At 41.6% G+C, this 26425-nt stretch overlaps 1 protein-coding gene across 1 annotated transcript in view; it reads right to left on the minus strand.

Annotated features, from left to right (window-relative positions):
• The window catches only part of FREM1 (FRAS1 related extracellular matrix 1), a 290889-nt gene that overhangs the window by 166490 nt on the left and 97974 nt on the right, over nt 1-26425 (minus strand). The window contains exon 9 of the mRNA XM_064579475.1: nt 9822-9910. The gene's annotated coding sequence lies outside the window, so the exon portion shown is untranslated. The remainder of the gene's footprint in view (nt 1-9821; nt 9911-26425) is intronic.

Consider the following 26425-nt stretch of genomic DNA (forward strand, 5'->3'; position numbering starts at 1 on the left):
TATACATGGATCCTGGCAGTGAGGAGACGCAGACACTGGTGTGGGAGTACTTCTCCTGGGAGCGGGCCTTCCAGCACACGGGCAAAGCCCTCAGTCAGGGCAAGATCTGCCAAGTGAACATCTCATGCCCTCGCCTAGCTGCCTGTACCTGCCCTTCAGGGAGATGGGGGTCATTACAAGAAAATGAACATTGAACCCTTAAAAAAAAAACGTCAACTCTTAAAACCAACAAATAAACTTAACAGATCTTAGCACAATTCCGAGGTTCAGCCGTGACCTGCACATCACTTTATTTTACAAATATTTGTTTGTTTTACAAATGTTTGTTTTTTAGAAATAATTTTGTAAATATAGTACAAGAGAAGGAGGAGGAGGAAGGGGTGGGGAGGGCTTAATGTTCTGCTCTAGGATTACAGCTGAAGTGAAAGGAAATGCAATGGTAATAAGCAGAGAGGCCAGACTATAAATCAGATTTCTCCCGGATCCACTATTTCCTTGAAAAAGGTCCTTATTCTTCCTTGGCCTCTGTTTCCTCACCTACACAATAAGTGATACCTTTCAGGGCCATTAAAATAGTTAAATGTGATAACGTGTGTAAATGTATTATGGCCCAATCGAAGTCCCCAGGGCGCAGGCGTGCACACCCACACCCACAGACAGAGCAAGGCTCCAGGAAACTCAGTCCCCTTTCTGGTCCAGGCCAATCAGAGTTACCAATGTAATGGATACAGGTCATTAAACATTCATCAAAACTCACAGAACGTACAATATCACAAGTGAACCCAAATGAAACTATGGGCTTTAGATAATCGTAACTGGTTCATCAATTGTAATAATCATAACTGGTTCATCAATTGTAGTATACTATACTAATACAAGATGTTAGTAGCTGGGGAAACTGAGGGGGGGCGGTGGTATATGTGAGAACTCTATTCAATTCTTCTATAAACAGAAATCTGGGCTCAGAAACTAAGGTTTATCAATTAAAAAAAATTATTAGTTAAGCCATACTTTGACATGTTCCGTGATTTAGGTTGAATTGACTCTCTGGTAACACCCAACAGAGCTAGAAAATTTTCTATAGAGCAGTGCAGGGCCACTGGCAACAAAAAAGAAGCAAGGCAAACCAGAATGACTTCTGACTGCTCCCACTTCCTGGCGTTCAGAACTGAGCACGATTTTATCCGCGCTGTAGAGCTCTGTCCTTCCTCACGATCTGCATTCATCCAGCTATTCCGGCACCAGCAGGGATTGCTAGCAACAGGACCCTCCCACACTGAGGTTCCCAGTGTGAACCCAGCACCAGCATTAGGTCTCCTGCAAACACATGGGTCCCCGACGCCTCTGTGGTCCGCTGAGCTTAATTGCATTAAGAAGAGTGGAAACTTAATCTGCTTACTTTGGCAGAATTGGGGGTGGGCTGTGGTGAGTGGGGGGCTGGGAGACTGCTCTCAGGCAATGAGATTAAAAATGCTTCAGTCCTAGTTCAAAAACAAAATCTCCGTAAACATCACAGGCTGCCAAAAAAAAAGAACCTGAATGTCTGATTAGATGACTTATTGTTGAATCCATGTGTGCACAAGAATATGGCAACATATAAGAATGGCCTCATATAACATTACAAACACCACCAAGTCAGAGAAGTGTTTTAAAAGAGAGACAGGGGCACCTGGGTGGCTCAGTCAACTGAGCGGCCAACTCTTGGTTTCGGCTCAGGTCGTGATCTCAGGATCCTGAGATCGAGCCCCACCAGTGGCTCCTCCCTCAGCACAGAGTCTGCTTCTCTCCCTCTCTCTCTTCCTCTGCCCTCCCCCTGCTCACACACTCTCTCTCTCAAATAAATAAATAAATAAAATCTTTAAAAAGAGAGACAAATATGGCACACACAAGTGGTCTTGGCTTTTAACACTTTCTTAGAGTCTCCAAGACACAAACAGGCTTTTTTAAAAGTGAGTTTGCAAATCATTTGTCTAGAAGTGAGAACATATTTGCCACAGGCGGAGCGTCCAGACTAGCTGACAAAGGCAGTTCACACTGTGATGTCACTGAGCACTACATAAACTCAACATGGTGGAAGAGACTTCTGGGGAAACCACACTAACATACCTGTCCTTCAAAGTATGAATGTGAATCTATAGGTCCACAGGTATTATTTTATTTCCTGCTGCTGTAGTAATGTCCTCAGAATTTTGAAGATCAGTTAACTAACACCAAGCAGAGGCCTTGATATGGTGGCATGGTCTTTATGGGTTGAATTTTGTTCCTGGGTTCTATACCCCAGAATACTCCTGGTTCTCTTTCGACCTAACCACTGCCTTTTTCTCTTTTATTCGCTCTTCCTTCTCTTTCTACCTTTTTTTTTTCTTCTCTGGGTCACACTGCACTGCTAAAAATATGGCATTTCTTAAAATTTTAACCTCAGCTAGCTTCTCACTCCATATCCACTCCCACTCCCACAGCCTTTGGCTAACACCTCTAGGCTTATGTGTTCCCAAACCACAGCCCTACCCTGTCCCATAGCCTCCAGTCACATGGTCACAAAGACCTGCTGGACCCTCCTCACCTCTATACCCCTATTTATGTCTGCCCCCTGTGGAGAAAGGATCCCCTTTCTCCACAACCTCTCTTACACTGTTGGTGGGAATGCAAGTTGGTACTGCCACTTTGGAAAACAGTGTGGCGGTGCCTCAAAAAATTAAAAATAGAGCTACCCTATGACCCAGCAATTGCACTACCGGGTATTTACCACAAAGACACAGATGTAGTGAAAAGAAGGGCCCTATGCACCCCAATGTTCATGGCAGCAATGTCCACAATAGCCAAACTGTGGAAAGAGCCGAGATGCCCTTCAACAGATGAATGGATAAAGAAGATGTGGTCCATATATACAGTGGAATATTATTCAGCCATCAGAAAAGATGAATACCCAACTTTTCCATCAACATGGATGGGACTGGAGGAGATTATGCTAAGCGAAATAAGTCAAGCAGAGAAAGTCAATTATCATATGGTTTCATTTATTTGTGGAACATAAGGAATAACATGGAGGACATTAGGAGAAGGAAGGGAAAAATGAAGGGGGGGGAATCAGAGGGGGAGATGAACCATGAGAGACTATGGACTCTGAGAAACAAACAGGGTTTTAGAGGGGAGGGGGAGGGGGGAGGGGTTAGCCTGGTGGTGGGTATTAAGGAGGGCACGTACTGCATAGAGCACTCGGTGTTATAAGAAAACTATGAATCATGGATCACTACAGCAAAAACTAATGATGTATTGTATGGTGACTAACATAACATAATAAAATAAAATTTAAAAAAAAGAGAGAGAGAAATATCTTGAGAGGTGCCCATAGCTCCATTTTTGGCCTCCTCTGGTTAAATAATTTTCCAAATTCCTAAGCAAAGATACAGAAGACAAGCTTATCCAATTCACAAACAGCACAAATCCAAAAAAGTTAACTGTTATCACTGAGGACACAATCGAGATCCACGGTCTCAATAATCGGAAGCTGGAATAATGGACTGAAGCCAGTAATGTTTGTTCACTTTCTGCAGCACAAATGTAAAACTACATTCCCAAAAAATCAATTGCATACAAATGGGAAAGCGCAAACCTACTTTGGCAGTAATTTATGAAAAAAATAGTCTGTCTTTGAACTATTTGAAAGAGGAGTAACTTTACCCTCTGGGTTCAGGGTGCAGATCCAGGGAGGATAGGCGGAATTGCACCCTACTTTTTTTTTTTTTTTTTAAGATTTATTTACTTATTTGTGAGAGAGACAGCATGAGCAGGAGGGGCAGGGGAAGAGGGAGAGAATCTCAAGCAGACTCCGCATTGAGCATGGAGCCCCACACAGGACTCTGTCTCATGACCCTGAGATCACGACCTGAGCTGAAACCAAGAATCAGACCTTCAACCAACTGTGCCACCCAGGTGCCCTGTACCCTACTTTTAGAAAGAACTTTCCTTCAGAGTTGTCCAATAATGGCAAGAGCTGAGATGTAGACAGAGGAAGGGATTCTGGTCCCAGAGAGGGAGTGTGGATTTGGTCCTTTCTGGGGTCCCTTTCAACTGTGAGACCTGATTTCCCTGCATGATTGTCCCCTGCCCATCTCCCCAGCCCCTTCTCACAGGACTCTCTTCCTTGCCCCTGACAAGCTAGTCACACGGTTCTTCTTCCCTTCTTAAACTCACCACACTGCCCACTCTGAGCCTTTGTATGTTTCATCCGTGCTGTTCCATCTGCCGTGAATGCCCTTCACCCACTTCTACCAAATTTCCATTTGCCTGGCTAACTTTTTTTTTTTAAGATTTTATTTATTTATGAGAGAGAGAGCGTGCGCACACACAAGTAGGGGGAGCGGCAGGCAGAGGGAGAAGCAGACTCCCTGCTCAGCAGGGAGCCCAACACGGGACTCGATCCCAGGACCCTGGGACCACAACCCAGGCCAAAGGCAGACGCTTAACCAACTGAGCCACCCAGGCATCCCTGCCTGGCTAACTTCTATCCATCCGTCAGGTCTCAACCTCCCAGACTGGTATTATCTGCTTGCGTGGAATCCTGCAATACCCTCACCACGTGTGGCATTTCATTGTTTATTTGCAGTCATCTTTTTAAAAGTTGACCTTTTCACCCTAGTCTGTAAGCTTCTTGAAGATAACAACCATGATTGTTCTGCTCACTCAAGTCTCTCTGTCCTGGTCATCTTCTCTGGCCCAGAGCAGATTAGTAAATATTAGTTGAGTGACTGACTTATCACAGTGCAAACACCGGACCTATAAGAAAATAGGTGGGAGAGAGAGAAAGACCAGGGGGGAGCACCGCATGTTTGAATGGCTAAGGCTTGTCATTTTCTTTTCGGTGATAGTTCACAAGCTGCCCGTAGTACAATCTCCGAGTTTCAAATTCTCAAACATTTCCCCCTGAAGTGGGACCCCTGGCTACAATGGAGCAAAATCCTTCCCTCCAAAAAAAATAAAATAATTTATTTCCTGATGTATTTATATCTGAAACAGCTATAAAAGTCTTCAATTCTGGAGGGTCAGGAAGAAATGAGGGCAGAATGATTTTCACAGTGCCCTTGCTGTCTCTGTACTAATCACTTTGATGGTCCAGGAGCTCATGGGTCTGCTCATGGGTCCACCCATGGGTCCCACCAAGTGGACCAAGGGCAGAGAAGTGGTGGGCTAACAACTATTCTGCCTCGTCAATGAAATCTGGAAGAAAGCTTGATTTCCCGTTTCTCTTTTCTTTTTACCTAGGGATTGAATGGCTTGCCACATGTGTGATTCTTTCCAGCCTTCACACCCGTGTTAGCCCTTTTCCAGAGAAGAAATTCTCACTGAGCACTTATCATACATCATGGACCATGCCAGGTGCTTTTCAAACGTCCTTTAGCCTTCATGAACATCTGGTAAGTGTCCATACCCTCATGTGACTCAGAGGAAACTGGCTAAGTAACTGGGCCAGTATCACAGAACCAAAGAACACTGCAGCCCAGAACTGGAACCCAGCTGAAATTTATTCAAAGATCTTTTTTTTTTTCTATTACACCACTCCGATTTAATATTTGAGCTCTCCTATTAATACTACTTTTTGGTTTCAAAACAATCACTAATGCTTATTGGATGACACAGAATTATTCTACCATGTTATAACAAAGAGAAAGATTTACATAAAACAGAATTAGAGTACTGCTCTTGTGTGTTGCTATGTTGCCTTTCCCAGGAGGAGAATCACTTTAACAGGAGAAACAAATCTGGGCTATGGAAGGGATTTGATAGGAAACACCCAACAACTTTTAAACATGTGGATGAATTCTCATCTGGGAATGTCATTCCTTTCTGAAATTCTCCTAACTTCACAATGGTTTTGGCTTATAATTGACCAAATGAAGAATTTTTGTGCTAACAGGAAATGTAGACCCTGGAATGAAAACGGCATCGAGTGCGACCTCACGAGATCAAGTCCAGGCTCATTTTTGTACGAAGAATATAGGGAGCATTTGTAAGCCCTGAGCAGCTGATAACACTTGACAGAAGGCAGAGATAGGATCCTAGGGATGTGGAAAACCACTGGAAGGACGTGGAGCTCAGTGGGTCCTGGAGTGTTATCTGCCCTGGTCTCTAAAGAAGCCAGATATGAAAGTTTCAAGGATAAAATTGAGAGTGAAGAGTGATACACAATCTTAGAAGCCTTTGCATGAGGCATAAAAGGAGTATTTCTGACATCGTACCAGCAACCTCATAAACAGGGAGGGAGAAAAGTGAAACCGAAGACTATTTTGCCACCTCCTTTAAACCTACTAACAAGAGGCCAAGAACCTTTGGTCAAAAATATCCTAACTTTGGGGCGCCTGGGTGGCTCAGTTGGTTGGGTGTCTGCCTTTGGCTCAGGTCATGATCTCAGGGTCCTGGGATCGAGCCCCGCATCAGGCTCCCTGCTCAGCAGGAGGCCTGCTTCTCTCTCTCCCTCTACTACTCCTCCCTGCTTGTACTCTCTCACTCTCTCTGTCGAATAAATAAATTAAAAAAAAAAAAATCCTAACTTTGCAGTAGGCCCCGTACACTGTCCTCCAGCGAGTAGTTTTCCACCCAAATGTAATATCTGCAGACAGCTTAGAAGCTTCGTTGGTCAGAAAAGCACTCAGATCACAGCTATATTTTCTTATCTTGATGGCCAAGTCTTAGAACCCTTTGAAATGTTGCAGTCATGGCAGTAAGAGAAACTATAGAAGACAAAATGTGGATTTCATTAGGGAGTTGTTGTTTTTTTCCCAGACCCTCAAAGGTCTCTGTTGGAGCCTCTTACCTGGTAGCACAAAAGCTACTAAATCTCTTGAATGAAAGGGTCAGGTGCGAGCTGTGTAAGCACGAAGCCCTGCTAAGCCCTGCTCAGACCACCCAGCTCTCCAAAGGGGGGGAGCAACACCAGATTCAGACAAGATAAGAAGCTGCTGTCCTAGGTTACCCGGCCCAGGGAGACAGCCTTCCAGAGAGTTAAGGAGCCCATTGTGAGGAATGACTGTGTGCTCTGCAAAGGTAGAATTTGTCTAACTCACTCTACCGGTGGTCTTGGTTTCTGAGGAGAGACAGACAAGTTAAAAGATATTTTTGAAAAATGTTAAAAAAAAGAAGAAGAAGAAAAGAAAAGCAGGAAGCCAAATCTTGGGGCCTGTTTTCAAAACGCAAATGCTACAAAGCTCCCATTCCCCCTTGTCTGTGTTTAGAAGACTGAGCCATGTCCGCCAATGTCAGAGTATCAGAACTGGAAAGTTGGGGCGCCTGGGTGGCTCAGTCGTTAAGCGTCTGCCTTCGGCTCAGGTCACGATCCCAGGATCCTGGGATCGAGCTCCGCATCGGGCTCCCTGCTCGGCAGGAAGTCTGCTTCTCCGTCTCCCACTCCCCCTGCTTGTGTTCCCACTCTCGCTGTGTGTCTCTCTGTCAAATAAATAAAATATTAAAAAAAAAAAAAAGAACTGGAAAGATACTCAAACTCATTTAACTCAACCCTTTCCTTTTATTGGAGGAGGAAGTGAAGTTTAGGGAGATTAGCCGGCTCACCCAAGATTGGTTAGCAACAGCTAAGGCTTGAAACAGCGTGAGGACAAGGGCTCTGTCCACACACTGATCTTTCTGGAGTCCCTGGAAAGTAGCACGGAGCCTGGCACGTAGCGGGCACCCACAAACATCTGGAGTGAGGAGAGGGGGGAAAAGGAAGGGACACTGATGACCACATCCTATTTTCTCTTTCCTGTAAACATACAATGGCATAAAACATCATCGAGGATGGGGATGGAGGCTGAGTTATTACCTTCATATGTTGTCAAATGAGGACCTCAGCATAATGGAGGAATCACTTCCTGTTTCTCCCAATCCCTGTGGGTTGGTCTAATCCAAACTCAGTTTCTAGGAATTGCTCCTGAACAGTCCCAAGAAATAATCCAGCTCAGTTCAGCCCCACTCGGCCTAGCCCATCCCCAGAAGCAGAGTATCCCTGGGAGGCTGATAAAGAATTGAGAACCGCCCTGGGTTGAAAGTTTCTAAGATGAACATTGCTTGGCCATGTGCGGTCAGGTCAGACCACACATCCCAACACATGGAGGTGGGTACATGGCGTCCAAGTACCTTTGCCCAACTCCCTTCCTCACTCGTGGGAATGGAAAGGCGAAGATGGAAAAAAGAGCAAGGAAATAAAGATGAGGTTGGTGGGAAAGCTGGTCAAAAGCCCTGGTTTATCAGCCAAGCATGCAAAGCCATGTCGCATATAACTTATGTTCAACATCAGCTGAAATTCCAGTTTATCATTTAGATATGAGGTTTCACATTAACCAAGTACGTGACAAGAATTTAATTGCCCAGGACAACATAGAGCAGTGCTTATCCAAATGTGATCTCACCTGCTTCAGAATCACCTGGGTAAATTCTTGGCCCCTCCCCAGGCCTAAAACCCTTCGGTGGGGCGGGGGCGGGGGGGGGGTGCCCTAGGCACCTGCCTTTCAGCAAGGACCCAAGTGGTTCCCATTCACACTAAGTTTTGAGAATTCCTGATAGACAGAAAGACCAAGGGTAGTTACCATTTTCCTAGAATCATACTGAAGGCACTTTTACCAAGTATAGGCAGGGGACTGCAAAGCAATTCTTCAGGCTTTAACTAGAGTCAGGAATGGTGCTGTCAGTTTTCTGGAGCAGAAACCTGAGGAGCATTTGGATCACTAGGTCTAGTCGGCGAAGCAGTCGTGAAGAGGTTAATCTCTCCAGCAAGATTCCCAGGCCATAATCTCCAACCAGCCCCCGGAAATGCTCTTTTTAAGCTTTGTAATTCACACCAGGCAACAAGACTAAGCACAAGAGTCCAAAAAAAAAAAAAAAAAAGCAGAAAGGAAAATTAAATGCCTTGAAAATTACTTCTGTGATCCAGATGAAAACTAAAAGAAACTATTCACTACAGCACCAAAGTCTCTGGACCGAATCTGGGTAATGTGCAAAAAAGAACTTAAACATCAGTCCCAAACTTCAGAACAAAATGATTTCTTTGCCTCTCCAACACTCCCTCTCATCCCCATAAAAATAGAAATCATGCTTTTAAAAATATATCTCCAAGTAGAACTAAATCAAAGCCAGGTATCCAAAACTCATCTCATGCAAATTTCTCTCTCTTTATACCATGAGGAGATTATTCGTCATGTTAATTTTTTCATCATTTCCCTTTGCCATTTCATGTAGCTGAGAAGAAACATCCTGATCTGGGGTGGTGGTGGTGAGGGTGGATTACAAAATTTAAAATGGTGATTTCGTTGGTGAGTGCCATGGGGATGGATTCGGAAGAGAGTTATAAATTGTGTTGCATAATAGAGAGACTCCCATTGTGGGCATATGGGTTTTTAACAGTGCAAACAGCCACCCTTCTGAGTTGACATGAGAATTAAACTTTTGCAAGCGGACTCTGAAAACCCTTCTTGCGAGGATACTTGAAGTGAACTCTACCACGCAAACCAACCACCTCGGGAGCATTCTGCTAACAGAACATTCGCAGTCAAGATGAGAGGAAGTACATAAAGCAGATACTTACAGGTAGTGGTTTTCCTTTCCAAGCTAAAAAGCTAGAAACTCTGGGCCCCGGGGCAGGCGGGGAAGAGTCACTGACCCGGGAATCTCTGGTTTAAAGGGCTGTGAGAGGAAGGGGGAGGAACAAGATCCCAGGAAAGGAAAGAGAGCTGAAATTCCAGTCTTTCAGGTCAGCTGAGTGTGAGCTTTCTTTGTACTAGAAATCCCTTAACCCACCCAACGGGAAAACATAGACCTGAAGTTCACATACTCACTCCACTGTCCTTGCTGGTCCTGTCCAAGGCGGCGGCGGCGGCGGCTTGGGCTTTGGAAACTTCCCGACTGCCCAGCCCCAGGACTCCCCCTGCGGAGGGCATGATAAAGGATGCGTGCAGAGCTTGCAGGGGAGCCCGACCTCCCTGGCGGAGAGCCAGGGCTCCCCAGCCCCTTCTGCTGGTTGGGCCCGCAGGGACCAAACTGAGCTTTTGTTAATAGGTCGCTTGCTCGGCTCCCTAGCCTCTCGCCAGCCTCCCCTACCACTACTGGTTCTGTACGAAGTGCTCTGCCGCCGGCTGAGCCGAAGCGGCCGCTCCCGCCCGCCGCACACGCGCACGCACACGCACACACGCTTGCACACACGCTCGCACACGGCATGCACACAGCCACCCAAACACACCGCACCCAGGCGCCCACGGGCTACGCACACACAGACCCACACTCACAGGCGTGCACGCATCCACACGCGCGAGTATGTGTGCACACTCACACATGCCACACGCGCGCGCACGAGCCCCCACCCACAGTCATCCTCACGCACCCACACATGCTCACGAACGCCCGCCGCGTGCATACGCACACACTTCTTTCCCCGGACCTTCAAACTCCTCAAACACTTTTCTCTCCCTGAACCTCTTTTCTGGAAACACACGCCTTCCTCCCCGGAAAGGTTTTTATTCAAATTCAGACAAGATGCTCCGCACTCCGCGAGGAGGAGGAAAGGGGAACTGGCCCCTTCGGACTTTTGTCACAGCCTTTAAAGAAAAAGAGGAGCTTCTGTTTGTAAGCCCCACCTTCGTTGTTCAGCCTACAAGGCTCTTCCCGTGTTTGGATGCTTTGTAAAAAGTCACAAAAATTCCCGTCATCTCATCTCATTTACATAGAGTGCACGACCCCGCCCATTGAGACACAGCCCAGGTCATGAAACGGCCCCCGCAGAAATTCATTTCATTAAACTTGTCAGGGTTCAGTGGGCGGGGGAAAGTCTTGCTCCCTAACAACTGCATAATAAAATGCCTTCCTGTATTTCATCTCCACCAGCAAAAAATAAAAAAAAAAAAAGTAATGGCATGCCATCTGTCCCAACTTTTAAATTGACCATAAATAGAGAAGTTCAAATGTTATCTCACTTTGGGGAAAATGTTTATATTGAGACATGTCTGGTTGTTCTAAACTTTAGCCAAAAGCACAAGGCCCTGTAAACCCAGTTCCCCCTAGACTGTGGTTCCCCGTCACAAGGTGACAAGCCATACCCCCTTCCTTGGAAACAATGAGAAGAGAGAAGGAAAGTGAAAAGAAAGGAAAGTGTATGAGGAAGGAAGGATGGAAGGAAGGAAGGAAGGAAGGAAGGAAGGAAGGAAGGAAGGAAGGAAGGAAGGAAGGAGAGAGAGAGAGAAAGAAAGAAAGAAAGAAAGAAAGAAAGAAAGAAAGAAAGAAAGAAAGAAAGAGAAAGAAAGAAAAAGAATGCAAGAGAGAAAAATTATTTCATTTTACAACATGCTTTACGGATACTTTAGGAAGGAGGGGTACATATACACTTACTCAAAGTCACCAGAACTTTAAAATTTTCAAGAATCTCTCGATTCAGGACACCTGGGTGGCTCAGTCATTTAAGGGTCTGCCTTTAGCTCAGGTCATGATCCCAGGGTCCTGGGATTGAGTCCCATGGGTCTCCTTGCTCAGCAGGGAGACTGCTTCTCCCTCTGCCTGCCACTCCCCCTCCTTGTGCTCTCTCTCTCTCTCTGACAAATGAATAAATAAAATCTTAAAAAAAAAAGAGGAATCTATAGATTCACCCCATTTGCTCTGATAATGGATGAAACCTGTTGAAGAAACACGAGGCTCTCCATAAGTAAACAAAAATTGTTTGCTAAACAATTATTAGTAAACAAAATATAGTGACAATGTATGACTCGTGTACTAATCTCGAAAGGGCAAAAAATAAAGCTTTAATGATAAGTTAGGAATCACAGTGTGATAGATGATTTTTGTTCTCAGACTGAATTTAAAAATTTACCAGGCTTGTGAATATCTTAACCACAAAGAAATGAAGATGATCGTAACTACTACTAGTTGAGATCCAAAATCCATTTGATAAAGGAATGATAGAAGGTAGTTTCGTCGATATGCTTCTCTTAACATCTGGGTTAAATAAAGTTTATGGATTAGTCAAGAAACAGAAATAAATGTTTTACATCACTTCTATGGGGGGAAAAATACGTTCACCATTCTAAGCAAAAAATAATAAAGTTAAATTGAAACGTATTTCAGAATGTCTGCAGGGAATGTAATTTTCTTTAAGTTAATCAGTATATGTATGATGCTGGGTCTAATGTTTTGCTGAACATATTCTAGAATAGACAGACATAGAGTTCGGCTAGCCAAAATATCTTGAAATCTGAAGTACCTGCTTATACAAATAAGTCTCGCTCTCTTAAATTTCCCACAAATGGATGGGGGCTGTTAAAATAATACAATTATCAACTTCAGTAAAGTACTCCTTGAAAAGCTGAAATGCAAAGCCAAATGCTTAAAAAGAACAAGCAAAGGAACAACAAAGAATCTCTCCCCTAAAAGCATGTGATATTGTGCTGGAACAAAATGCATTTTAAAGAAATCATTCTATTTCTAACCTTAGGGTTGGAGTGATGTGTAAAACATAAAATATTTTGGAGATTAGCATTGCCTTTTGGATTGTAACATGTATAATTTTTGCTGAACTGTTACAGAATATAGCAGTCTCTGAGAAGCAAAGCCAACATCCTCACCAACAACTCCCATAAGCGAATTAAGAGTGTGCCTATTAAAGATTGCTGATGGCACCGAGCACATTGCCCTGTGAAAATGGTTTTCCCCTGAGTCTATAAAACCTGATGACTACAGGGAGCAACGCTGCAACAAGGAGTGGAAGAGTCACACTCTAAATAGATCAACTTAAAATAAAACAAAAAGTAAGTAAAATAAAAGCAAAATAAAATACCCTGTACAGCAGAAAAGAACAGAAACACAACCCAGCAAGAATGTTGGAGGCAGAGGCTTACTGAGTTCAGGGTTGGGAGTGACAGGGTAGCTAGGGAATGAAACAAACCCCTCCCACCACCCCCCACCCCCTCCCCACAGCAAGACATGAAGAAGAGGGGTGTGCTCTGCTCAAAATCAGAGGAGTGTAGATGGATATCACTCTAAACCTAAGTGCAGAAGAGTGTAGATGGATATCACTCTAAACCTAAGTGCAAAATCCTAACTAACATATTTACAAATCTAATCTATTTTGAAAGGCACTATAATCAATATGGTTTATTTCAGGATGGCAAGGATGGTTCAAAATGAACACATCTAGCAGTTCCGTATTTTAAAGGAGAAAAAAAAAGCCACACAATTGTCTTAATAAATGCAGAAGAGTGCTATTCAGTAAAATTCAATACTCATTCTCTAACAACAACAACAACAACAAAACATCATTAGCCAACTAGGAATAGAAGTCTTTTTACATGATCAGGGACATCTATCAGAAATCTTATGCTTGGGCACCTGGGTGGCTCAGTTGGTTAAGCGACTGCCTTCGGCTCAGGTCATGATCCTGGAGTCCTGGGATCGAGTCCCGCATCGGGCTCCGTGCTCGGTAGGGAGTCTGCTTCTCTCTCTGCCCCTCCCCCCTCTCATGTACTCTCTCTCTCTCATTCTCGCTCTCTCAAATAAATAATCTTTAGAGAAAAAAAAAGAAATCTTATGCTTAATGGTAAAATTTTAGTAACCACTAAAGAAGGAACAGGACAAAAATGCCTGCTACATTCCCCACAATTCAACATGGGATAGGAGATCCTAGCCAATACAATAAGTCAAGAATAAAAAATAAGGCATGAGGATTGGAAAGGAAGAAAATAACCCTATTATTTGTAAAAGATACGAGTCTCTCTCTAAAATATATTTTAAAAATCTTCTCGGGGCGCCTGGGTGGCTCAGTCGTTAAGCAGCTGCCTTCAGCTCAGGTCATGATCCCGGGGTCCTGGGATCAAGCCCCACATTGGGCTCCCTGCTCAGTGGGAAGCCTGCTTCTCCCTCTCCCACTCCCCCTGCTTGTGTTCCCTCTCTTGCTGTCTCTCTCTGTGAAATAAATAAATAAAATATTTTAAAAAAAAAATAAAATAAAAATAAAAACCTTCTCAATGAGGATGCTAAAGAAGGTGCTCCTGATGGGAGAGACACAGAATGGACAGACTTTCCCAAAACACCCACTAAGTAATACACTTGTTAACGAAGGAATCCTTCTCCCAGCACTTTATGTCAGGAGCCAATGGTCCAGCTGGAGATCTGAAAGAATTAATGACTTGGGTTCTTTTCATTTTATGATGGCTGATACTCAAATCATGTGCTTCACTGAATCTATTAGAGCAAATGTTTCCCATCCTCCATTTCAAGGCTATTGCTTGTGGAAATGGGAACTTCAGACTAAAAATTCTACTTATCACATTATCATGTCCACATTTGTCCATTAACTTCCAGCAGGAAATCAGAATAAACTGACTCATTCCATTCCACTGTGCCTTCACAATTGAAAATTAAATAGGCAATGCATTTTTCTTGATAATTAACTTGAACACAGCTCCAAATACTAGCATTAAAGTAAACAGACATTAGGATTTCTGTACACACATTAAAAACATGAAAAAATCATCAGGAATCCTTTCTATGTCCATCTTTTATAGGACAAGGGAAAATGCACCAAAGGCAACATAAACAACTTAATTTTATGATGTTTTGCATTTCAGCTGTCTGAGATTTGGGATTGATTTGGTCTTTCAAAGCTTAGCACCAGGAACAATTTCATCTTTCCAAGCATAACATAAGGAGTTGGGAGTTTTCACTCATTGACTCTGGAAAAATATCCTAATTCCAGCTCCCTCAAAAGATGATGAATTTTGTATCATAAAGAATCAAAATAAAAACAGTTGTTACATTTAAAAAAAGAAATCATGGCAACTTAGGCCAAGTCAGAATACTGTACTCTGAAAGTAACAACAAACCCACAGGCAAAAGATGCTTTTCACACCTTAGAAGTAAATGGCACAAATCTACTAACAAAATCCCAAACTTGCTTAGAAATATGAGGCTGAAGTCACACACCATACATGTCTTGCAAGAATCAGAATGAGCTGATCTATTAAATTCTCTGCAACGAGGGTACTGAACCTTAGTATAAGCTAGGCTCTGCACAGACCATGGGAGGGGACAGAGAGGAGTAAGACCTAGTGCCTGCTCTCAAAAATCTTACAATACAATCGGAGAAGATAAGAATATATAGAGAGATATCCAAATGGCCAATAGACACATGAAAAAGTGCTCAAGATCACTTGGCATCAGGGAAATCCAAATCAAAATCTCAAAGAGATACCACCTCATACCAGTCAGAATGGCTAAAATTAACAAGTCAGGAAACGACAGATGTTGGCGGGGATGTGGAGAAAGGGGAACCCTCCTACACTGTTGGTGGGAATGCAAGCTGGTGCAGCCACTCTGGAAAACAGTATGGAGGTTCCTCAAAAAGTTGAAAATAGAGCTACCACACGATCCAGCAATTGTACTACTGGGTATTTACCCCAAAGATACAAATGTAGAGATCTGAAGGGATATGTGAACCCTGATGTTTATAGCAGCAATGTCCACAATAGCCAAACTATGGAAAGAGCCAAGATGTCCATCGACAGATGAATGGATAAAGAAGATGTGGTATATATATATAATGGAATATTATGCAGCCATCAAAAGGAATGAAATCATGCCATTTGCAACAACATGGACGGAACTGGAGGGTATTATGCTGAGCGAAATAAGTCAATCAGAGAAAGACATGTATCATATGATCTCACTGATATGAGGAATTCTTAATCTCAGGAAACAAACTGAGGGTTGCTGGAGTGGTGGCGGGTGGGAGGGATGGGGTGGCTGGGTGATAGACATTGGGGAGGGTATGTGCTATGGTGAGCACTGTGAATTGTGTAAGACTGTTGAATCGCAGACCTGTACCTCTGAAACAAATAATACATTATATGTTAAAAAAAAAAAAAGAAGAAGATAGTAGGAAGGGAAAAATGAAGGGGGGGAATCGGAGGGGGAGAGGAGCCATGAGAGACTACGGACTCTGAGAAACAAACTGAGGGTTCTAGAGGGGAGGGGAGTGGGGGGATGGGTTAGCCTGGTGGTGGGTATTGAGGAGGGCACGTTCTGCATGGAGCACTGGGTGTTATGCACAAACAATGAATCATGGAACACTACATCAAAAACTAATGATGTAATGTATGGTGATTAACATAACATAATAAAATAAAAAAAATTTAAAAAAAGAATATATAGACAAATATCATATATTGAGATGTGATTAAGGGTAGCGAACAATTACTGAACATGTACCCCTTTATGTACATGTTCACCTACCTGCATTTATTAACTCATTTAATCCTGACAACTCTAATACCTTGAGTAGATTTAGGGGCTCAAGCCATAGCATGTTTTCTCTCCTTCCATTGACAAGCTCTGCTTTGTTTCACTCTGTATATTAACCTTATTTTCTCCTGGCAAATACAAGCTTTTCCTTTTTCTTTTTTAAATTTTTATTTGTTTTTTACTGAAGTATAGTTGGCATATAATATTAGTTTCAGGTGTATGAAACCGTGATTCAACGTGTGTGTGTGTGTGTGTGTGTGTGTGTGTATATATTATGAAATGCTCACCGTGATCAGTGTAGTTGTATAGGCTTTTTCGTGGGAAAGAAGACAGCCAGCAGCCCAGGTCTACACTCCTATGGCTTGCAATCCTAAAGGAAGAATGTAATCTTTTATATCAGTTTTAGCAGAAAAACCCATGGACGACCGAGGAAGAAGTAGGAGTTTTAGATGGTTGACACATCAGGACAATGTGGAGTGGGGAAACATTGTCCAAGTGAGAATGGGGAAGAGAGACGGGAGAGCAGCTGGGCGGGACAGTCAGGCACTGTGAGAGCTGTCTAGTTCAGTCTCTAAAGCGGCAGGAGCCGCTGGAGGTTGTGTTTTCATTGAAATGTATTTGACATAAAACATTGTGTAAACTTAAGTGCACAACACGTTGATTTGATACATTTATATAGTGTAATATGATTGCCATTGTAGTGATAATTAGCACCTCTATCATGTTACATAATTATCCTTTCTTTTTAGTGTTTGGAATAATAATAAGTGCTAGTCTCTTAGGTTCGATGATTATAATACAGTATTGTCTATACTCCCCATATTGCACATTAGATCTCTAAGGCTTAAGAAAAGAAGTGAGAAACCACGAAATGAAAAGACATGGAGGAAATTTAGGTACATATTAATAAGTTAAGTCATTCTGAAAAGGCTACATACTATACTAATAAAACTATATGACATTCTGGAAAAGGCAAAACTATGGAGACAGTAAAATATCAGAAGTTGGGGATAGGGAGAGATGAACAAATTGAGCACAGAGAATTTTTAGAGCAATAAAACTACTCTGTATGGGGGGCCTGGGTGGCTCAGTCATTAAGCGTCTGCCTTCGGCTCAGGTCATGATCCCAGGGTCCTGGGATCGAGCCCCGCGTCAGGCTCCCTGCTCTGCGGGAAGCCTGCTTCTCCCTCTCCCGCTCCCCCTGCTTTTGTTCCCTCTCTTGCTGTGTCTCTCTCTGTCAAATAAATAAATAAATCTTAAAAAAAAAAAAAAGCTTTAAAAAAAAAACTACTCTGTATGATACTTTAATGGTAGATACATGTCTTTATAAATTTGTTCAAATCCCCAGAATGTACAACACCAAAAGTGAACTTCAAAATGGTCTATAGATGGGGCACCCAGGTGGCTCAGTCGGTTAAGCATCCAACTTTTGATTTCAGCTCAGATCATGATCTCAGGGTCCTGAGATTGAGCCCCACATCAGGCTGCAAGCTCAGCACAGAGTCTGCTTGTCCCTCTCCCTCTCTGCTCCTCCCCTACTCACTCTCTCTCTCAAATAAATAAAATCTTTTAAAAAATAAAGTATACTATAGACTCTGGGTGTGTTGATATAGGTTCAACAATTTTAACAAATGTACCACTCTGATGGGGGATATTGATAATGGGGAGGCTATGCATGTGTGGAGGTAGGGGGTATAAGAGAAAACTCTGTATCCTTCCACTCAGTTTTGCTGTGAACCTAAAACTGCTCTAAAAAAATAAGGTTGAATAAATGTGGTAGTTTTTTTTAATTCAAAAGCTAAAAAAAAAAAAAGCAATGGTACCACTGGTCATGATCCCCAGAGAATCTCTCAAGGAGGAAAGACAGTCTTTAAAAATTCCACATGGAGAAACTGAGCCCCTTATGTACTGTTGGTGGGATCAGAAAATGGTGCAACCACTGTATAAAACAACAAGTTTCCTCAAGAAAAAAAAACAGAATAATCCAGCAATCCCATTTCAAGGTATATATCCAAAAGAATTGAAAGCAGAGTCTTAAAAATATACCTGCATACATATATTTCATATCACAGTTGCCAGAAGGTAGAAACAACCAAAATGTTCATCAACAGATGAATGGATAAACAAAATGTGGTCTATACACACAATGGAATATTATTCAGCCTTAAAAAGGAAGTGAATCCTGTCCCATACTAAACCATAAATGAAACCTGAGGACATGATGCTAAATGAAATAAGCCAGACACAAAAAGATGAATACTGTATGATTCTACTTCTTTGAGGTTATCTAAAGTAGTCAAACTCATAAAAGGAGAAAGTAGAATGGTGGTGGCCAGGAGCTGGGGGAAGGGGAAGGAGAGGAGTTGCTATTTAATGGGTAAAGAAATTCACATATCTAAGATGAAAAAGTTCTGGAGATCTGTTTTACAACAATGTGAATATACCTAACACTACTGAACTGTATACTCAACAATGGTTAAGATAGTTTTTTAAAAAAAGAATAACAATATTCACTGATTTTTTTTAAAAAATCCACTGGGAACTCTTACCCACAAGTCTGAAATCACTAAGGATCTGGCATAATTTGAAGACTGGTTAATCATGCAATGAGCATTCTTTATTATTGTTTAGGAAAAAATCTCAAGTCTTTACTGACAGGTACAATTACAGGTTCCCAACCTGTTTACTATCAACTCACCCAACCAAATCCATTTGAGATGGGGGAAAAAATATATGAAAAGTTGTTTTTCCTGAAGTTTCCTTTGTTCAAAGTTTCAAATTATCTCTTCTGAATTTCAGGACTAATAGCCCTTATTTAAACTTTTTCTAAAATTAAATTTTTTAAAAATTAAAAACATTTCCCCATGTCTAGGAACCTTGCAGGGTCTTCTCTGAAATAAGATCAACACACTTCTCAAAACTTTTGCACATAAAGTGGTAACTTGATAGCATGTAATATTTAAGAGCAAATATAATATTCAAGTGTACAGAATAAACTTGGCTTCAAATAAGAGATAAAAAATTACAAGTCAGACTTTCTGGAGTCTACCGATGCTTTCTCTTGTTCCTTAGCTATGAGTATTTGCCCCTTTCCACCTCCTTTCACCTTCTAAACCCTTGACTAAATTTTCCATACTATGTGGGAATGAAGTAAGAATATGCAATTTCAGAAAGCCATTCCAGCATATCCAACATAAATGACACTCATCAAGACTTGTTCACAAGAAGCTACAAGCATTTAGTTATAAGGTCTTTCCTTAGCTGAATCTCCGTGCTGTACAATTCTGTGGTTTGCAGAGCATGTTTAATACACAATGCTTTTGGTATTGTCTATTTCTAAGACCAATAATTCAAAGGAATTATATAAATTATTTAACTTCAATTATATGACACTTATCACGTATCTTGCCCTGGTAAGCATGTAAGAAATGGCATTGATGACAATGATAAACTTGGGTACATGCTCCAAGGCAATATCACAGAAGGGTCTGCACCCTCTCTCCTGGCATTAGCAAAAATGTAGTTAGGAAACCAACAGATTCTGGGAGCCATCTTGGAAGTCCATTGTAGACAAAATGGAGGTAAGATGGCTAAGCAGAAAGCAGAGATGTAGTTACAAAGACAGGGTCTGAGTGGAATGATCACCTTGTGTTATGCTTTGTTTTTATTTTTTTTTCCTCTAGCATGAGGTCATTTCATACATTCATCTAACACTTATAAAGCACTTAACCATATGCTGGGCACTATCTCAGTGTTGGAAGTATAACGATGAATATAATACATGTAAAGAATTATGAAGAGTCTGAGATGTTATCTTCCTTGAAAGCTAACAAGTTAGCCTGCCACAATTTCATGGATGCTGGTGGAAGACAGAAGACACATGGGTCTTAGGTAAAGGATAGTCTATTACTTACAACAATAGCTATAGCCCATGTATGAACATTTGCACCCACAAGACAATGTAAAGAGGGTCATACGATACTTGCAATGCAAGTATGCAATGATGTACATTATAAAAGAGGAACCTTGAATTTAGGGAACCTGAATATTTTATCATGGGCAGTAAGCCTGCCTGTCCTTTGTCCTGGAAGAAGACCGTATCTTTATTATACTGGACAATAAACAAACCTGCCCTCTGCTCTGGAGGGAGACGCTATGTCTACCTTGAAAGGCTATTTGCTCAAACAACCTTGAAAGGGGAGTACAAAATAAAGGCAGTACCTTTGCTCATGAGACATGCAGAAACACAAGACACTCATGGAGAATCATCTCCCCCAAGTACAGTCCCTACTCTCAAGAAGCTTCGAATTTAAAGAGGGGTGACAAATGTTAAAATAATAATAATAATTGAAGATGGCAGGTAAAATGATAGTATGTATACAAGATACTACGGAAGAATCAAGGACATGTTCTGAAACAAGAAGAACATTCAGAGAAGCCTTCTCAGAGGACCTAAATGCTGGGGCTGACTCTCAAAGGAGGAAAAGGACAGGGCAGATATAGAAAGAGGTAGAGATCATTTTAACAAGAAGTCTCTGCAAGACCAAAGGCATGGAGATGAGAGCAGTGTGCTACAAGGAGAAAAGTAAAAGAAGATGGACATCAGGGCAGCTTAAGCATGAGGCCGAGGGTAATGGGAGCTGAAGGGAGACAGGCAGGCAAGGCCTAGAGTTTGGAGAGCCTTTCATGTCTTGCCAAGGAGCGTGGGCTTTGCACTGCAAGCACTGGAAAGCCACTGGAGGGTTTAAACAAATCTTGGATTTGCATTCGCTAGATCATTCTCAATGGGAAGGGGCCCATATCTCTGGCTTATTGTTGTGATTTGGGTATGATATGGCAGGTCATCGGTGTCCCCTCCAATCCCTGGTGACATATTGTCCAACACTGAGTATGTGTGGTTGCCATCAACCACCCTCGTGAATGTATCTCGGATGATCCAGCAGGGCTCCTTGCTCTTCTCAGCCCTGGGTAAATGTGCTGTCACTCGCACATTCAGCCCCAGTCTCCAGCAGGCACCCTGGGTGTTTCTGGGAGCATACTTATCAACGTTGTTGTCTTCAGAGTAGTTTTATCTCAGTCCCTGGGGTTGTAACAGTCAATGATAAAGGTATCCAGTTCCGTGTCTTCCTATCATCCAATTTCCTCCCCTGACAAATGCTATCACTGAAAAGTAACAGAGAATTTCCTGACGTCTTCTGTTTCTCTTAGCGTGGTCCCTCCAGAGCATGTTAGCCTAAGTATTGTTGATGGAGGCACTGGATGCCTGGGACAAGTACGAACACTAGTTTCTAATCGTGGATGAAAACTTTTTATCGTTTATGTGCATGCTAATATTTTTAATCATTAATTTATGAGGAATGGGAATGTAAGTCTTTCTAGAATTCTTGAACTTGGATCTAACGGAACATTTAGCTACACATCACCAACAACTGTTTGAAAATAAAACATACTCTAGATACTTTATCATCTCCAAATGCTACAAATGACTCCTAGATCTGTCACAGTTATGATTACCAGGGATCAAAAAGACCTGAGTGGATCCCAGAAACTCCATCCCAGAAAAAAACTCAAAACCTAAATTTATCCTTCAATGCACTCTTTTCATGAAACATCTGACCAGCCACATTTCAGCAAAACCAATGCTCATGGCCACAGTGAATGGAGGAGGAATTTATTACCTATCTGGTCCATTCTTTTCCATTGATCGGTTATCTTGCTCAACTTCTGCAAAGGCACCTTCGAACCAAAGGGATATTTGTCAAATGTTTTCATCTTCTTAAATAGTGACATCTCTAGAATTGATTCTTCACCATCTTTAACAGAAAGTGTATTGTGGGGCTCCTGGGTGGCTCAGTCGGTTGGGTGTCTGCCTTTGGCTCAGGTCATGATCCCGGAGTCCTGGGATCAAGCACCAAGTCTGGTTCCCTGCTCAGCAGGGAGTCTGCTTCTCCTTCTCCCTCTGCTCCTCCCCTGCTCATGTTTGCTCGCTCACTCTCTCTCTCAAATAAATAAATCTTAAAAAAAAAGAAAAGAAAAGAAAGTGTATTCTATCAAGTGTATTGTAACCCTGGGTTCTTACAGTGACCCTTAGGGTTTTAAATGCATAAACTACAGCATCCAACGGGCATCACTTTTAACTTAGCATGTGAAGAGAAAAAAGATGTGAATGTTCTAATTTACTCCAATGTGGCTGACTTCAGATAAGCATTCATTACTCTAACTGAATATGGCAAATAATACACATGATACAATGTTTTGGAGGCTTCTTCCAGTTCCAAAGCTAATTCATAGACAATAACTTGTTTGATCATTATAAACACTGTAGTTTTGACATTACTTTTCTGTCCATCGCACAGATAGAAAAATCAATGACTTTTAGCTGTGCTTCTGTACCAAGAGGCTGTCTCTGTGGCTTCTAGTCACAAAATGTATTCACAGAGTTTCAAGGGATGACAGAGATGAACCAGTGGTGGGTCTTCATTTTACAGAAGAGAAATTCAAAACCCAGAGATATGCCCAAGTTCCCAGAACTCATGATGGAAATGAAGCATGAATCCAGGTCCTTTGAATCCAAGCCAGGGTTCCATATTATGTAGCTTGTGCCTTTGTAATATATTCCACGACTTTTAATTCACCTATGATAAGACAAGCAGGAGTGGCTCGCCAATCTCAGCATTTCCATCTGGAGAGGTTTCGAGTAGTCTTCCATGTGTCGGGGTCACTACTGCTCCAACCTGCTGAAAAATGGGGTGTATGCTGCACAGCCCAGCTCTAACTACTCCTGCTACTGACTCTCACATTCAAAGCTCTATCTTCAACATAAAACGTCACGTTCACAACTGAAGCACCTCCAAGAAGACTGAGATTTTGAGTTCACCAGACTAGTGTTAAATAACAGATCTATAAAAGAACAACAGAGTGGCTTAGCCATGCATGGAATCATGGATAAAGGAAAGCTTTGGCATTTACAAGTAGCGTGACCTTGGAGAAGGGTCCTCATCTTCCAGAATCTCAATTACCTGGTGTATAAAATAGGACTAACCCTTTAGACACCTCCAGGAGTTGACATGAATTTTTGGAACAATATGCTCAAAAAGTCCTCTTTAACCTCTGGAGTAACAAGCAAATGCCATGAGATTAGCTAATGCGTGCAAAGCATTCACATGGTAAATATAGCATGAGAAATTCGCCATAGATGTTAACTATCATTTTATGTAGAAAACAGGACACTTTTGAAAAACTGAGTGTAGTAAATTTTCTTCCACAATGCAGATTCAAAATGTTTTCTAGAAAAAGTACTAGCTTTAGGATATTTTTTTTTTATGATTTTTTTTTTTAATTTGACAGAGAGAGACACAACAAGAGAGGGAACACAAGCAAAGGGGAGAGGGGGAGAGGGAGAAGCAGACTTCCTGCCAAGCAGGGAGCCCGATGCGGGACTCGATCCCAGGATCCTGAGATCATGACCTGAGCCAAAGGCAGATGCTTAACAACTGAGCCACCCAGGTGCCCGCTTTAGGATATTTAAAAAACATATTTTGAGGGACGCCTGGCTCAGTTGGTTAAGCATCTGACTCTTGATTTCGGCTCAGGTCTTGATCTCAGGGTCGTGAGGTCTAGCCCTGAGTCTGGCTCTGCGCTCAGTGGGGAGTCTGCTTGAGATTCTCTCCCTCTCCCTCTGCCCCTCCCCAGCTTGCGGGATAGTCACATCTTTCACTTGTGTCAAACTAAACTGTTCCTCTTAACTTGTCTGAGGAAAGAAGTTTGCAATCTAGTCACCAATTATACAAATAAGCCAATAGAGAAATAAGTCAGAGGAGTCTATAAAAAGATATTTTTGACTATAAAGAGATATTTTTAATCCCTTCCTATGCAAGGGAAGTAGAGAAAACTCAGTTCCTCTGAAAACAAATTAGCATGTTTAGCTATAAGAATAATTGTTAGTTAAGACTATGGTGGTAATCATGTCACAACATATATCAAATCAATACATTGTACACCTTAAACTTAAACGATGTGATCTCAATTATACCTCAATTTTTTTAAAAAACAGAATAATTGTTAAATTCATAGGAGATTATCACTAACTCATCAGGTCTTTAAACAACAGCCTAGAAACATGTTTACGATTGCTGAATCAGATTCAAGTATCATTCTGATAGGAGGTACCCTCATCACAACACAGGATGCAGTGTATGTCTTTAGTATCTTCTAAGCCAACAGTCTTCAAAGTAGTCAGGAATACCTGGAGACCCAAGACCATTTCAGGGGCTCCAGGAGGTCAAATTATTTTTATAATAAGAGGAAGATTTTTTTCTCTTATTCATTCATATCCTCTCCTGAGTATAGAATGTAGTTTTTCAGAGGCTCCGTGACGTGTGGTATTCCAAGAGATTAAATGCAGAAGCAGATGTGAAAATCCAGCTGTTTTCCATTTAGTCAGACATTAAAGAGATTTGCAAAAATGAAAAACACCACTTTTAAAATTATTTTTTTGTTTTCAGAATTATGGTTATTTTTTACCAACATATTTTTGGTAATGTGTAAATTTATCATTGCTCCTTTGAAATAAATTAATAAATATTTTAATGTTTCTCCATTTTAATTTCTAGTACTCTAAATATAAATGTAGCTCAAATACACAAAAGCTTTTTAGGGTCTTCAGTAATTTTTTGAGTGTAAAGCAACTCCGAAACTAAAACCTTTGAGAACTACTGATCTAAGCAAATGTTTTGCAAACATTCTCAATCTCCTTATGTAACAAATCCCGGATCAACAGTCTGGCTTTAGCCATAATAATATTAGTCCAAGACTGAATCAAAGAAAATAGGGCTTATGAAAGCCAAAAATTGAATTAAGGAATGTAGGGCTAATACTTTCTCCTCAAAGAATATTGGGCATATATTTTTTATATCTCCACAAATCATGTCATAGTTCATGATTCCATATTTACATTCATGCTTTTATTTAATCCTTAAATAGAAAGGGCATTATTCTTCAGATTTTACAGATGAAGAAATTGACCTATAGAAGTTACATGATTGATCCATGACCACACGTCCAACTGGCTGGACTAGGATTGAAACATAGATGTTTATAACTTCCTGTCTAGTGTGCTTTCCATGTAGAATAAAAGCATTGTATCTAAGTACTCTCCAAATAAATTTTGAACAGAATAACCCCATGATTCTTTTTTTTAAAATATTTATTTGAGAGAAGAATGTGGGAAAAGGGGAGGAGCGGGGCAGGGGTGGTAGGGGAGGGAAAGAATCTCAAGCGGATCTGGGGCTGGATCTCACAACCCTGAGATGATGACCTGAGCTGAAACCAAGAGTCCCACGCCCAACCAACTGAGCCCCCCAGGAGTCCCTAACCCCATTTTTTTTTAAGTTTTATTTATTTGAGAGTGACACAGAGTTGGGGGGGCAGAGGGAGAGGAAGAAAATCTCAAACATACTCCCCACTAAGCGCAGAGCCCAACTCGGGGCTTGATCTCACAACCCATGAGATCATGACCTGAGCCGAAATCACAAGTTGGATCCTTAACCGACTGAACCACCCAGGCTCCCCTAAACCCATGATTCTTAATATTATTTCCCTGACATTTTTTCCTTCAAAAAAGTTAAGATCATCTTTTCTCTAAAACCTACTTTCACCAAACCCGAAAGTAACTTAAGAGAGGCTAATTTTCTGGAAACACCTTTATCTTTCAAGGATAAAAATGTTAGATATCCATTTTGTCCTTGTATTTACTAAAAGCAAGCATGGTCTAATCTGGGTTAGAAGCTGCTTTAACACAACAAACTGATCATAGTTAAATACCTTATGAGTACCAAGTGAGTTTTTAAATTAAAAAAAGAAAAACAGACTTGGTCATTGTTTCCTAAGATCAGATGTTGAATGGTTGTTTTGTGATTTACTGATAATTTCGTGTTTTTCTTTAAAGCTCTGCACAGTATGATGGGCTTTCCCCACAAGTTGATTAATTTCTGAAATTGATGATTAAGTGATGCCTGACATTTCCATTTCTGCTTGAGATTAATGGCATGCTAACTTTTAATTTAAGGAATCGATTAAAAATGACATTTAAATGTAAAACTTTAATTCTCTTTGCCGAATAAAGTGATATGGTTTTAAGCAGAGAAGGATCTTAGTTTTAACT

The sequence above is a fragment of the Mirounga angustirostris genome, unplaced genomic scaffold (genome assembly GCF_029215605.1).
Source record: "Mirounga angustirostris isolate CCGP_5_RB_7025 unplaced genomic scaffold, mMirAng1.0.hap1 SCAF_15, whole genome shotgun sequence".
NCBI classification, from domain to species: domain Eukaryota; kingdom Metazoa; phylum Chordata; class Mammalia; order Carnivora; family Phocidae; genus Mirounga; species Mirounga angustirostris.